Source organism: Corvus brachyrhynchos, unplaced genomic scaffold (genome assembly GCF_000691975.1).
Source record: "Corvus brachyrhynchos isolate BGI_N302 unplaced genomic scaffold, ASM69197v1 scaffold142, whole genome shotgun sequence".
Classification (NCBI taxonomy): Eukaryota; Metazoa; Chordata; class Aves; order Passeriformes; family Corvidae; genus Corvus; species Corvus brachyrhynchos.
The window spans coordinates 10641884-10657602 of NW_008237226.1; the positions used below are offsets into that span (position 1 = coordinate 10641884).

At 37.9% G+C, this 15719-nt stretch overlaps 2 long non-coding RNA genes across 2 annotated transcripts in view; one reads left to right on the forward strand and one right to left on the reverse strand.

Annotated features, from left to right (window-relative positions):
- Positions 1 to 1157: 1157 nt before the first annotated feature.
- Positions 1158 to 15719, forward strand: part of LOC108445459 — a 49227-nt gene continuing 34665 nt past the window's right edge. The window contains exon 1 of the long non-coding RNA XR_001860326.1: positions 1158 to 1265. This is a non-coding gene — a long non-coding RNA (uncharacterized LOC108445459). The remainder of the gene's footprint in view (positions 1266 to 15719) is intronic.
- The window catches only part of LOC108445458, a 13520-nt gene continuing 2573 nt past the window's right edge, over positions 4773 to 15719 (reverse strand). The window contains exon 3 of the long non-coding RNA XR_001860325.1: positions 4773 to 5127. This is a non-coding gene — a long non-coding RNA (uncharacterized LOC108445458). The remainder of the gene's footprint in view (positions 5128 to 15719) is intronic.

Consider the following 15719-nt stretch of genomic DNA (forward strand, 5'->3'; position numbering starts at 1 on the left):
TGTTGGAGTGTTGGATGTGTCCAAATATCATGCCTATTTGAGCAGTGTACATCCAGCTTGCTTTAGGGGGCATACAAGCAGAAGTTACTTATCTAAACGCGTGATTTTCCTTTCTTGAATGATAATGATGCTAAACTTAAATGATTATACTTGGTGAAAATGTAATTTACTATCTCGAATTTGGCTGAGCTCAGCTTGAAACTAAATGTGCAGTTGGTAGTTTAAAAAAAGTGACAAAAGCTGCTAAAATATTCAGCACTAAGAATATCTTTGACTACTTAGATACTTCAGGAGCACTGGCTGAATAGGATAGTCACAGTCGTAATGCACTACAACCTTCTCTTCTCTCTCATTATGCTGTTTATATCATGCTTGAATGAAAATATATTTTAGTTCCCTGAAAGCCTCTTCTCTATAGCTTTAAACTTTCAGCAGATGGGAGTATTAGAGGAACATTCTTGCCTCTGCTTCTGTATTGAACTGAGAATGCCACAGGACTGTGAAAGGATTCAGCTGAATTGCAGAACCTTCCTTGCCCTGCTCTCGAGCAGCCCACACCATTAGCAGCTCTCTTTGTGGTGTCAGAGATGTCATTAGCTTGTCGTGGGAGATCCCTTCAGCTATGCTAATTATTCCAACAAGTTCTGTTCATGAGCTGTTTAAACACTGGAGCTTCAGGAAGTAGTAGCTATTCCAGAAAGGCTTTTGAATGCAGATCTGTTTCTGCACATTCATGTTTCAATGCTGACTGCAGACATATACAGTAAAACTGTGAATTGGCCCCTGCTTAGACAGAAGGATGTAATCCAGATATTTCTACCTCAACTCTTCTATTTCATATAATACCCTAATCATAGAGGAAAGAGAAAGGACCCAGTTCATCCTTTACTTTCTTATGTAACTGTAGATGGGCTGTAATGCAAATTTCTAGTTGAGCTACTCTGAAACTTTAGGATTTCTGAATTTTAGTCTTGTTTTCAGTGGTCATCAGCTCTTGAATTTGCAGCAAAAAAGTACACTATGGAAAGAACCTTTGGGGTGAGAGATATCAGATGTTCTTCTGTTAAATGTGTTTGACATAATTATATTCTCTTAAAAATATTACATTGTCAACAAATAGTCAAAGGTGATTTACTCTTCTTTATTTTACTCAGATTCGTCACACTTCTGGAAGAATCTCAAAATCTGAACAGCCTCTGCCACAGTTGCTTTACACTGTTAACAAGATACCATTCCATTAAGAACAATGAGCTCCACAACACCAGGTCAGTTTGTTTATATTTATACCTCACTCCTGAAGAAAAATGTGCTTTATTAGGAGGTATATAATCCTTTGTGTTGATGAAATGAATTTGGCAAATTACTGATATGCAACACTTCTTATAAAACAGGACAATGGCTGTATAGGCAGAAAAGGCAATTTTGGGGATACCTTATCACAGTTGAATTGTAAAGTCAGTATAATCCTATGGTACATTTAAAACATTTTCTTTGTTTTTTATTAAGAAACTGAGTAGTCGTGATCTGACATGAATAGGCATTTTGTAACTTTTTTAGTTCTTATGTGTAATTAGACATTAATTTATTTTCTGCTTTTTCACAGTTGCTTCTTTTAAAGAAAGACTTCAAATGGTATCCTGTTATTTTTCTTTTTAATTCCAAAGTCATCTTTGGCCATAATAGGCATTCTCTGCAGAGCTTCCTCCTTTAAATACATGTAATTAACAATGGTCTCTGAACCTGCTTTATCCAATGCCTGCAAAATGAGTCACTGCAGGTTCACTTGATAGAAAGCAAACTATCAGTAGCTGTTTAAACTTCCAAGAAAACAGAATGCTGCATATGGAACATGCCTTGACTTCAGTTCTTTTGAGGAGTGAGAGTCCCCAATTCAAATCTCTGCAACGTCCCATATGGTTCACACTTTGTTCACCCACACTTGAAGTATCTATTCTTAGTACTGTTGGTAAAATAACCCTTTACAGGTGGCTTATTTTATGACTGCTTTGCTTTTGTGCAAACAGCCTATAAAAGCATCAGGGAAAACACTGTAATACTTTGTGAGCTGTATTTATCTGTATGTGCTCTATTGCAAAGAAATTTAATTCAGTGAGCATTTTTTGAGAATTGTTGATTGTAGTATTAAAAACTGGCAATAGCTTTTACATCAAACGGAGTCAAGCATAGCTGGGTTTCAGACTTGGCCTCTTTTTCTGACAGTGCAATTTGGTGCATGCAGTGAATTATCCATACAGAGCACGACAGGGCATTCAGCAGAAAGGCACATCTTTATCTGTATCACAGTGGTGCTTAATAGGAAATAATCTTGTACTTTCCTAAACATGCAGTTCAGATGCCAAAATACTCCAGCTGATTTGGTATCTTTCCAATGTTTCTTCTTTTGTGTTAGATGGGGTCTGTGGAAATCGCCAAAAATGAAATTTGCTCTCAGAAAAAGAAAGTAAATTTTTTGCTACTCTTGTTGCTAAGAAGAAAGAAGATCGCAAACCTGAATGCATATATATTGTCTGTTTCTGCAGGCTACATCTAATGCAAGAAAGGAGAAACATTCAATATAGTCAGATTACCTGTAAAGGTATTTAGACACTTAAGAAACATCACTTTTAGTAGGAGTTAGGTGCCTAAATATCTTCAAACCTACTCCTGAGTGTCCCCCATCATTAGAGTTAGCCTCTGAACTCTCTGAGTTGCTTCACCAACCATTTCAGTACACCTCTGTGGCATGTACAGAAATGCAGTATTCAAGGGCAATGTCAGCCATGGGATCCTCATTTTTCTTTGCCTCAGTGAAACAGAAGTGAGACAGGATTTATTTGGACTTCAGTCCAAAAGTAGATGCCATGAACTAGAGGAGGATGAGTGTCTTCGTGTGGCATCTCTTCTGTCCCCCAACTGAGAGAGTCTGAGATTTGTTTTGTGCAGTGCTCTGTCACCTTTCAGAAGTCACTCAAATTTCTGCTTCCACTGCAGAGTGTTAGGAGAAGCCTGCCATTTCTCTGAGCAGTTAACAATTGATGAGAATTTTTTAGAAGATAAAAATTGCTAAATTTTCTTACTGCATCCATAGTAATTGAGTTCCCCTTTTCCAGTCCTCTTCAAGTGTGCGTATTTTTTCATACATGGCCAATGTCTTTGTCTCTTTGCAATTGTTGTTGCTACTTGTCCTTTCTCATGGAGTTTGTTTTTTTATGAAGGTTAATCTTATGAGATGGAAGGATGGTTCCATCCAACTTAAAGGTCCCTTCCAACTGAAACTATTTTATGACTCTGTGATTCTCCTATGATTCAGCTTCCAATTTAAGTTTAAAATATGTATCAGGTTGTAATTGTTTCACTTGTAAGATGCTCCAGTAGTTGCAAGTGTCCCTAGTATTCCAGAAGAAAAATTAATGAATTGCCAATGACATGAGCAGCTTGTTCCTGTGATGGTGAGCCTGTGGTAGGCAGTTCTGGCATTTATGGCTTGTAATTTAAATAGCAAAAGCCTGATTGAGATGTGTTTAGTAGTGTTAGAGTCAGGGCTTTTGTGCTTTTTCTTTTTTATTCCTGATAATCTTGAACATCTTCAGGGAATAGGTTGCTATAGTCGGTTACAGCCAGTGGTTAGGGCAGTTTAAAATAATTTCTAAGCAGGACACTTTAAGCACATACAGTATACAGACAGTATTTATAACCCTTTTTTTCTGTGGTGTAACACCAGGATGCTACCTCATTTGAATACCAATCTGTGTGTCTTGTACATAAGACCTGTGAAAATCTTCATAATATATTGTAAATGTTGATATTTTGGGTCATGGTTGTAAGTTACCACAAAATGGTGAATGTACTTTTCTTTTTTTACAATATATCTAGCCCACATATATATAGCTTTTGTATGTACATTCATACATGCTGTTTACACAGAAGGTAAGTATATTTAAAAAAAAAAGAAAAAGAGAAGTAAAAAGCGAGAGGCAAACTGGTAAAGCAGTACTACTCTGTAGATGAATGGTATAGGCCAGCCCACTTCATGGATGGCTTTTTCTGTCAATGAAAAATCCTGAAATGCTGTAAAAAGGATTGTGTGCACTTTGCTAAATTTCTGTGGTTTTATGATGTGATGTGCTAAGTGAAATAGCTTTCCCTTCTAACTTAAATTGTCCGAAAGCCCACTGAAAGACCTTATGTGGAACAAGCAAAAATTATGCATGTTTTATTCAACCATTCTCTGAGGAACCCCTTTGGATTGAGTTTCTGTAGAACCAATGCACATAAATATTTCCTTATATTGTATGATGCAATGAATGTGGGGCCTCCAGCATAGCAACATCTACTTGCAACCACTCTGTATCCTATTAAATTAATCCCAGCTCTTTGAACCTTCTGGGACCAGGCTCTTGCTAATCTGTGAAGCTATTAAGTATGCTGAATCTCAACAGGGAAAGGTGCTGATGTTTACTTTGCTTGTTATAAATTGTAAGATCATTAAGGAAGTGTTTACATTCTGTAGCCATTGCATGTTCTGAAACTGATTACTGTGCATAGAAAGTGATGGTCAGAAAAAGAAAACATTTATTTCACAGAATCACAGAATTGTTAGGGTTGGAAGGGACCTCTGGAGATAACCATTCAAACCCCTCTGCCAAGGCAGGGTCACATAGAGCAGGTTACTCAGGAACTCATCCAGGTGGGTTTGGAATGTCTCCAAAGGGGGAAACTCCAGGACCTCCCTGGGCAGCCTGTTCCAATAGCCAGGGATCTGCCGGGATGAACCACGCTTCTCATAGAGATATGATGGAACTCCGTTTATTCTATTGTCAGTCCCATAGTTATACCCTAATTCCCCAAGCACGCATAAGCAAGCTCCATACTATTGGGTTACAGCTACTGTTCACGCGGCCTTTAATAGCAAGCGATTGGTTACAGATTAATATGCACGCGACTAACTAACATAAGTTTTTCTCTTTCTGTGGTCAGTATCCCCCTCCCCAACATCCTGTCGGCTTGCCACATCAGCATTGCTCCTCTCTTTTTTCCCTAGTCAAGGACGGGAAACTAATACAGCTTGGATTGTGCACGTATACATGTCCCTGTTCACTCAGCCATTTCTCTACATGTTCCAGTGCTCTGCCACTCTCAACGCAAAGTAGTTCTTCCTCATGTTGAGGTGAAACTTCTTGTGCTATGGTTTATAGCCACTGCTCCCCATCCTGTTGCTGGGCACCACTTAAGAGGCTGGCACCAACATCTTGGCTGGCACCTGCGTTTGAGTTATTTGTATGCTTTGATGAGAATCCCTCCCAGTCTTCTCTACTCTTCTCTGGACTAAACCGGCCCAGCTTCCGCAGTCTCTCCCCATAAGAGAGATGCTTCAGTCCCTTAATCATCTTCGTGGCCCTGTGCTGGACCCTCTCCAGCAGCTCCTCGTCTTTCCTGTACTGACGAGCCCAGAACTCAGCACAATGCTCCAGATGTGGCCTCGCTAGGGCCGAGTGGAGGGGCAGGATCACCTCCCTTGACTGCTGGCCACACTTCCTGATGCACCCCTGGATACCGCTGGCTCTTCTGACCCCAAGGGCACTGCCAGCTCAGTCAGCTTGTCATCCACCAACACTCTGTGGTCCTTCTCTGCTCTTACAGGGAGTAGTTAATTTAAAGTTTTGAGAGACACTTTTTTTAAAAATAGTCAACATTACCCAGTGTTGGATTAATACACTCACATGTATTTTGGACTTACCTCTCTCTAACTGTCTAGTACTTTGAAATATATGTTCTATTAACATGGTGGTGTAGTTGGTGATTGTGTCTATTGTGTGCCTACCGGCTCAGTTTCCAAGGATTCCAACCCTTGCAAAGGATGCTACTCATCTGAACAGCAGAGAGATTGCTTCATTTAAAGCATGTGTTGGTTTAGTACAGTATTTTTTACCTGGATTTTTCAAAGAAAAACAGCATCTATGGGGAATGGTAGATTATAAATATTTCTGTGAAGATACAGATCATCGGTTTTCTTTTTGTAAACTGAGGAGGGGAATGAGTCCAGAAAGATCTCATTTCTTCTCCCCTTTGCCTCTCCTGTCACCCAGATGTTTCAGATTTTGTGCTCTACTTTTCCCCTTGAAATTAAAAGCAGTATTGGAATAGTTAAATGAAAAAAATTCTATTAAACAAACAAAACATCAAAACCACTAAAATTAGTCATGGAATAATTTTCTTCTAAGGAAAAGAGACAATTAATATTGATACATGGCACTAATAAATGATTAAGAAGGGAAGATACCTGGAACTCTTGACCTGTTTGGAAGTTTTCTAGATGCTGCAGCTATTGCTAAATTAGCAGTGTTTGGTAATGCAGTTTCCCTGTGGAAAACCACACATCCAGTTTATCCAGCTTCTTGCTTTTACTGTTGCAGACAGGTGAAATGCTGTTGTGGAAAGCTGGTCAGAGAGCTTTTTACTGTTCCTGGTTTTCAGCAGCATTTCCACATGCTTGCTGCTGAAGATAACAAGTTCAAAAGGTGTTTGGTTTACTTACATGCACCTAGGTGAAATCAGCTCTTTTATCGCTCTGTAATTACTGAATTAAAATCCAAGTCTGATATATAATATTTTGGAAATCATTGTCCAAACTTCTTTCTGCTCTTCAACAACATTACTTATTTTTCCAGGTCTTTAGTGTCTTCTGAGCTGCTGTAGTCAACAGAAAATGATATTTCTTAATAAACTGAGTGGGAGAGAAGGGAGCCGTATGCTAAATTCTGCCAGCTCCTGCTTTTGGATCACTTTTCTGTCATCTTGATTCTGAATTTCTTTGATAGGCATTTGTTTGTTCCTCATGAGAAATAGCTTGTTTTTCCTCACTGTAAAGCTGACTCCCCTTGTTTTCTCATTCTGCTTTTCTCTGCATTTTTATAAATAATTTTCCTCATATTAGTAAAAACTAAATATAGAAAAAGTTCCAAGATGCAACTTTCACTACTGTTTTAAAATTAAAATGCACTGAAAGGTTACATTTCAGTCCAGTAAACATCTCTTTGCCATCAGTAGATGCTGTGAACAGATGAATATTTTGATGAATAATCATGTATCTTACTTTAAAATGTATTTTGTTGGTTTGTTGGTAAAAAGACGTAAGAGAACTTTGAGTCCAAAAAAAAGTAGCAAATTAAATACGAGAAGGCTAAAACCTCTTCTTCATACATAGGTCTGTTTTGGCAGGTGTTTAAGTTCCATTGAGGTTAAGTGCATGGATCTTTTACAGGTTTCTGACTGTGGACTGAAGAAATCATATATATTTGTTGCTGGTGATGACTTTGTGATGAATTTTCCTTAGATTGAAAAAGAACTGCATCATAGACTGGATTAGATATATATGGTGAATTCACTGAATATGACCCAATAAGTTTCAGGATTAATAAATATGTTATTTATGTCTATCTGTCTATGTATGACAGAGTACTGCAGCTCTTTAAGATCTCAAAAAGGAAAAAAATAAAATCTACAAGCCTTAATATAATATGTGTAAAAGAAGGATTATTGCCTCACAGCACTCCCTGCTCTTTTTAACTTCTAATGCAAAGCATGACTGTGATGCGCAGCTCAGATTTTGACCTCTTGAATCTCCTTACAGAACTCCGAAATAGCTTCAGTCTGACATAAATCTTAAGTTTGCCCTTATGAAATGTAAAAGACGTCTCTGTATTTTTCTTATAATAATTTAAGCCTGACATCTTTAACTAGGTATTTCTAGGTAAAATCCCAATAATTCACAAGCTTGAATGAAAAATTTAGATTCAAAATGTGTTCTGCCACTGGGGATTTAATGTACAAATTAACAAATAATGAATAAAATGCTCTGTGCATGCATTAGATAAGAAAGCATCATCTTGTTCACTTGCGATAATTAAAGTTTGTAAATACATGCAGCTACTTACTATGCTTTTTTTCTTCCTCTTAGAAGTAATTTGTACCATTTACCATGAAAATTGATAATTAAAGCATTGAAGTGTCATGGTTCTGCTCTTATTTGTGCTTTTATACTTGCACAGGTTTGTGAAGGCCTATTATTTTGTATGCTAATTCTTCTGATTTTAAGTGAATATTTAAACTAATGCTTAAACTAATGACAACACCTAGACAGTGAGTTGTGGAATTAGTTACTACTTTCAGCAGATTCAGGTTAACTAAGAAAACAAATCTGAATTGTTGGTGTAACTTTGTGGTACTTTAAGATTATATATGCATACAAGCTTTAACCTAAACATACACAAAAAATTCCTATCTCTTCAAACAGATACTGTATTTGACAATTAGAACTATATTGCTTTTTTCTTTCAGGAGTTAGTTGTTAATATTGGCTGCTGAATGGTTTTTGTCTGCGAATTTGTCTTTCAAAAGAACTATTTTGTTGGTCTGTGTAGCCAAAGCAGAGGTCTGACTTTTTGACCATTAGGACCTTAAAAGTTAAATTAGTTTTCTGGAAATAAATCTTGAAAGGTTTATAAAGCTTGTAAAGATTCTTCAGAATGGCTTTTTAAAATTAGAGGTAAAAACTTTTTGTCATTTTAAGTACATCATTTATCCTCAGTGCTCACTTAGAACATGCACCTCTAGAAATAGCCATCAAATTTTTGTCCAGTGACAAAACACAGCATTCCACTGTCCTTTTTGCTGATTAGTAGTCCATCAAACCAAGGTGGCACAGTTATACTTTCATTGGAGTCTAGTGAACTTTAAATAGGTAAATGTATATCTTTATCTTTTGAGTGACCTTAGAAAAGCAAATCAGAAGATTGCATTCTCTCTGGAGAGTGAAAATATGGTGTTTTAGAACAGTGTTGATAGTTAACCATTGAAATATGCTGGAAAATAGTGGAGAGGCTAATTCCTCTTGTGGCTCATCGTTACAAACTATGCATCCCAACAGCCACCTAGAAGTTGCTTTGATTGTCACTAAGTGTATGACAAAATTTTCATGTGTTTTTACTGAATAGAAGTCTGCCATCACTCTAAGTGAGTTTGGAAAGCCTCCAAACTCAGAAGTTTGGATTCCAGTCTCACAGGAAATATTTAACCAACTCTGCTTTTATTACTTTACTGTCTGTAATGCTAAAGTCATTGTGCTTGCTGGAAGCTATGCAATGGGAGCATCCTGTGGTGCCTCATGAAAGCTTGCCTTTGCTTGAAGCAAACTCTTTAGCATAACCTGCAAAGCCTTTCCTAAGTATAGGACTTTTCTCTAGGAATAAAAATACTGTGTAATTCTAAATCAAGTCAGAATCTGAAGCTCAACTAAAGAGATGTCCCTTCTCCATCTGATTTCAGCAGTTGACGTGTGTTTTCCTGTGCTCCAATCCATATGGTCCAGGGCCTAGATTTTTATGTTGGAGGAAGGAGGGGCTCACTACCATCTCTGAATTTCCTACCTAGGCAGCTGGGCTGCCATATATACAGAGTATTCCTTGGACTGTGCCGAGTATAAGAAATCCTAATCCCTTAGTGGGTGAGACCAGTCCTAGATGAGTCCATCTACTTTCGTTGTTCCTTTTTAATTTTTTTTATGACATTTTTTCCCATTTATTCTTTTTTATTTCTCTCCCTCTCCCCAGCATCTGAATTCCATTCTTAGTCTTGTCATACCAAATAATCTGTTTGTTCTTCTACAGACAATATTTGCTTTAATGTACTGTCTTGCATGTTGGTTGAGGAGGGTGACATTGGGGGGGAAAGTTCAGGGTGTTGTGTTTTCAAGAAGTCCTAATTAATATAGCTCAAAGGCTATAAATACCAAGTTTTGTCTCTCCAGGTGCTTCATTGCTGTACTCTATTTGGCAGGTCAGTTGGCTTTCCTAGTTCTTGCCTCTGTCAATCCTCACATTTCTGTGTGGAGAATTGCTGCTGCAGTATCCAGATAAACAACAGCAACAAAAATCTTTTCACAATGTCTTTATTTGCAGAGTTCTTTATAACTAAAAACATCTATAGCGTGGAGGATGTTCATGCTTCCTGCATTGCTGCAAACACACTTTACCTCCTGAGTGGTTTGGCTCATCAGACAACTCTTTCACTTCAATTACTTACTAAGTGATGTGGTGTCAAGACTCATTTCTGTGTGTTTGTCGTTGTGGGGGGAGAAGACAGGACAGTCACCTCTAGGGTAGGAGGGCTGGTGGGTTACTGAGCCAGGGAGCTGCATGGTTCAAAGAGCCACCAGGGGGAGGTTACATTTTGAGAAATGACTTTTTCAGTGGCAGTGCCAGAATAAGGAACTCTGGTGACTGCCTGCCTGTTGTTCTCACTTTACTCATTGACTGCTCAGCTGTGCCAGATATACTTATTTGTGTGGCCACAGGATGAAATGGATTCAGGAACTGATCCAGGCTCAGCTGTTCCCAAGAAAAAGGGTTGTTTTTAGCCTGGATTGGTTCTTCAGTGTGGTTTACTACATAGCCACACAATGGTCTTGGCAAAGTTAGGAAGGAAGAGGGAAGAGAAAAAGTATGTTTAACTCCTGTCCTACATTGGAAAGAAAGGATCACGAGTGATCCTAGAACAGGAGAAGCATGGTCAGCTTCCAGAAGTGTGGGACTGCTTAACCATAGGTAAAGCTGGACAGAAGTACTAAGGACTTCGTCACACTTCTTCACTTTACTGGTCATTTCTGGTTTATGGATTTTAAGAATTACCTGTTCTCTCCATGCAGAATTTGGAGGCTCAGTGAACATTTTCATAGCTGAATGAAATGACCAACAAAGTCACATTATCAGTCACATCACACCACTTTTAAAGTGATAATTCAGCATCTGACTGCCAGGCATTCTTTCATATTCATTAAGATATATGCAACACAAGGCAGTTAGGAATATGTGAAATGTGCTTTGTTAAAAGATCATAGATTCAGTATTTACATATATGAATTTATAACATCTACAATTTTGTAAGGCTATGTTTCTAAAATGTTGCATTATACAGAAAGTTAGCTTAAACTCCATGAATAAAACGTTCTAGTTTCTTAATTTATTAGGTTAGCTATATGAATATTGATTATATTCAATACCATAAAAAAAGCATGTTTGCCAACTTGTAATGTTTTCCTGCTCACACACCACCTCCTAATTTTGTCTTTGGCAGATGTGTTTCGGCAGAATAAGTGTTTCTGCAGTGATAATTATAACACTTATAACAGGTAATTTGCAGATTTGGTAACTCACAAAAAGCAGGTCTATTTTGTTGCACCTTAATTGTGAAGCTGGTAGCAATTTCAAAACTTTATTAAAAAATCTAAAATGTTAGAGTGTATGGAATATCTTAATCTAGAAATTAATCACTGCTTTGTAGCATTTAGCAAATGAATATCTAAAGGGAGCTCAAGGTAAGATTTAAATTGGGGAGGGGCTGTGTCATACTTTCCTTCAGATGATGATGTGCACATTGTGGGTAGATCCAAGCCCTGTTGAACCAATGAAACTGATGGTTTGAACCTGCCTCAGGGCTTTTAATTTTCTTAAATTATCATCTCTAAGAAGACAAGATGATTTTCAGTTTTAAAAGCTAACACTGCAATAAGTTCCACAGTCCCCCTTGATGACCTCATAAGTGGTTTTACTTAGAAATTTATATTATCTATATTTTATTCTATTCTATTCTATTTTTCTTTTTCTTCTAGTCATATCTATTTCTGTTTAGCATTGCAGTTTAGATATGCAAGATTTGTAAACTCTGAGAATTTCTTTTGAAGGTTTAATGAGGCCTGAAACAGATTAACACAAAAGATGTTGTTTTAGACTGTTATTCTCTTCAAGGGAGGGTTTTGATGTCATGTAATACCTAGAAATTCTTTATTTATTTTTGAAAATTTTTTTAATAATGGCAAAGCTAGGCAGTTGTCAGGGGTCCTGAGGTAATGCCTAATTTTTGTGATGACTGTAACTCTAAGGGCTGTGATGCAGAGTGATGATGTTGTCAGCCTCAATGTCTGTTCCAAAAGGGAGTCTCCTTCAGGTACTGACCTCTGGCTGGAAATTCTGGCAGAAAGAAAGGCAACCTGAGATGGTTTGACAAAACTCCCATTAGTCAAACATAAGATATTTTGAGTTCAAAATATCTGGTTTAACATTTTGGCAGTTTCTGCCAAAGCAAAGCACTGAGCTATTTTAGAATCCCTGAATTCCTGTCTAAAGTTCCCTTTGTTATCAATTGTAGTTAATGGCTGACCTGAAGACTTGAGAACTAGTGACCTCTACCATGCTATTTTATCCTCTATCTTGTTCAATGTTCTTCTCCTAGGATAGCATTCGTTAGTTTTTCTTTCTGGTCTTCTCTTTACTAAATTGTAAAAATCTGTTACTTTAACCTTTTTGCATAGATAACAATTTTAAATCTCTCCCATGATTTTTCTCCTAGATTCTTAAGGTGCCACCTGGAAGTGACAGGAAAGTTTCTATTCTATAAAAGTAAAATTATGCAAATACTTATTATTTATTCATCTCTCATTGGTTTGTAACTCTCAATTTGCAGATATAGTAATTCACAGTTGTCTGGATTATGGATTAATAAGGGTTTGTACCCCTCAGTGCTTGACTGCAGGACATTGCCATGATATGAGTAATGGAGATGACAACCCCTTGCCCATGGCTTCCTCTGTGTACTGCTCTTTAAGGCTGCAAATGTGCTGTGCAGGGAAGAGTTTACAGGTTTTTCAAATGTGAATGTTTGTGTCATTCATTTACACAAGTTTCATGTTGTCTGTATTCTTGATTTTTCCTACTTTGGGAAATAGAGAATGATCTGACCTGAGTGAGAAATTCACAATGGATTGCTAATCTGGGGCTTAGTAGAGCAAAACAATATTTTCTTTAGGTACAGAGACAACAAGGTGCTGTGTATGCTCTGTGTTGTGTATGCTGTGTTGTGTGACTCACATCCCTTGTATTACAAAAGCATCTACTCTGTATTTAAAAACAGTACTACTTTGAGGCAGTATCCTGCAATAAAGGCCGGTGCACAATACACAGACTTCAAGCTTCATGAAGAAAGCAGACATCAGATATCTTTCACAGCTCCCCCTAAGGTGCTTGCAGCTGTTTCTCTAGCCTTGAAGTATATCTTTAGTGACTTAAAATGAATACAGCTCATTTAGATATTTCCAACTCAGCTTCCAGTAGTTGCTGTGGGTGCAAAGAGCACTCTTTTATATTGTTCAAAAAGCTGTCTTAGATCCTGATGATATCTTTTTTTCTCTATTGAGGCATTCAGCAGTTGCCCTAGACATTTTTTTTTGTGGACAAATTCACAAGTACGTGTAAGTTAAGTCAGGAAAATCCTGAAATAGCCGCTGAGTACTTTGTCTTTTCTGTTCAGCTATTTTTAAAGAGTAGGAGAAAAGAGAGGAACTCAAAACACAGTGCTTCTACATGAAATACTGCATCACCTTTCCCACGTGTTATTTCTGTGACTTCACAGATGTTATAGCTTTTCAGTCTAGTATATTAGAACATGCCTTTTGCACCAGGTTATTGGATACATTTGAGGGGTCTACTTGCCTTTTCTCACAAAACATACAAGAAGGCTTCTTCCTTTGTGCACTCCTTAAGCCATTACCATCCAAGGAATCTGTTCTAGATGACAAATAATGTTTTGATTTCAAATTGCTGAGTAAGACTGCCTGTAGACTTGTAGAGGCACCATTCATTTCTCTGGCAGGGAGACCAAACTGCAGTGGCTGTCTTTGGGGTGCAGACCCCAAAAGTACATTGGAATTTAATAATATTGTCCTTTCAGTAAGAAACTCCCCAGCCAGGCAATTGAAAAATGAAACAAACCCAGCATTGGCATGTAGAGGATTAGGAAGAACAACAGTGACACAGGGGCTTGAAAGCAGCATAGAGAAGGGAAAGTGAGATAGAATGGAGATGTTAAGAGCCCTGGAGGGGGGAAAGACTGAACTTAGCTTAACAAAAAAAAAGGAACAAGGACAGAACAAAAAAGGTATTTAGAGAAGACGTATGCAGAAACCTAAGAATACATGAGAATAAGTGTGTCTAAAGTGTTAGTAAGGAAAAGAAATTTTATGAAAGAACTTCCTGGGGAAATATCCTCCCTTCCGCTTGGCACTGGTCCTCTGTGTCACAAGGGAACTGGGTCCAGCTTCAGTTGTGCTCTGCATGCCAAGATTCTGAAATAGAGATTTGTTTCAAAGTTGACTAAGATTTTACGGCTAGTCAGTACTTTATGGTGCTGAAAACATTCCCACTGATAGGTTTCTAAGGTGTTTAGCTGGCACTAGTTTCAAAGTCGGTTATATTAGTGATGTAGCACAGTGGACACGGACTGGAAGAGCAAATTCCTTTAATTGCATGGTAAAAGGAAATCTGGATTACTTTTGCTGTGTTTTGTATTTTCTTACCTCTGGGAAATGTTTCTGGAAGAAGTAAAAACGTTTTACATTCGGGATAATTATCCTTTTGTTATAACTGCCCAGAGCCAAATTCTGGGAGAGTACCCTCTTGCAGAGTGCCAGCAGGTCCCTTTGACGACTCACACTGGCTGCTGCAGCTGCCTGCTTTGGTTGGGAAGAGCAAGGGATCAGAGGTGGAGGATGTCACATGTCCACAGTAGTCTATGCGATAGAATAGGTTGCAAGTTCATGCAAAATGGAATTAATGCTCTAAAATTGTAGCATGGATTATCTTTAGATTATTATGTGTTTGACTTCATTATAGCTGGTTATTGGTCTCCCCCCACCCCCCAGTTATGATGTTGCAATTCAGTTATACCATGGAATGAAAAAATAAGAGACCTTAAAAAAAATCACAAAACATGTTCTACATTTAACCTTTCTGTTGCATGTGTTTAATATCCTTGTGAAAGGGGTATTTTAATAGTACTGGAATATACTGGTATTTTATAGTCAAAAATCAAGTGTAAACTCTGGTTGCATGTGTGTCTATCTATAAAAACAAAATCTGGTAATGCTTCCTGGACTTGCAGCATCCACTGTTCTGACATTTTCAGGGCTTTAGCAGCAGATTTCAGTCATTCCGAATTTTACATTTATAATTATTCCATATCCATATATTTCTCTGGGGAAGGAATGGGCCAGGAGACATGTACTCTTTTCCTAGGATATGCCACCCAACATTACTTGAGAAGTAAAACATCCTCTTGTCTGTCACTGTCTTCTTCCTGCTGTTCGAGCTCTCCAGAGGTGCTTTCTGCAGTCCTGTAAAGAGGCAGGAGGTGCACAAGGTCTCTTTAGTTAGAACACATGATGTTTTATTTAACCATCCATCTATGTCGCGCAGTGACTGTGCCACAAGAATTGCACAAAGCTTTTCTTAACTGTAGGCGGTTGTTCATTTATTAATGTAAACACCATGTGCCTTGGATGTGCGAGCACTAAAAATAAAGTTGCAGAGTTAAAAATAGATCTCTGGGAGTACTGAGATGCTGCTTAATCAGAACCAGCTGCAAGCTGTCTAGAAAATGTAAGTTATATGGAGCCAGATGGCTTTTGCCCTTTTTGCTTTAGACAGCGTGTAATTTGGGTAACTGCAGCTACAGTAATGTATTTTCCCAGTCAAGCTGTTTGATAAACATATTTGTTTCGAAGAGACACTTCCAATTACAGAGCCAGTAAAATGTTAATTTATTTTAATATTTCTCCATGTGGGTAAGCCAAAGGAAGGTTACATAATAACAAACTCAAAGGCATGCACAAT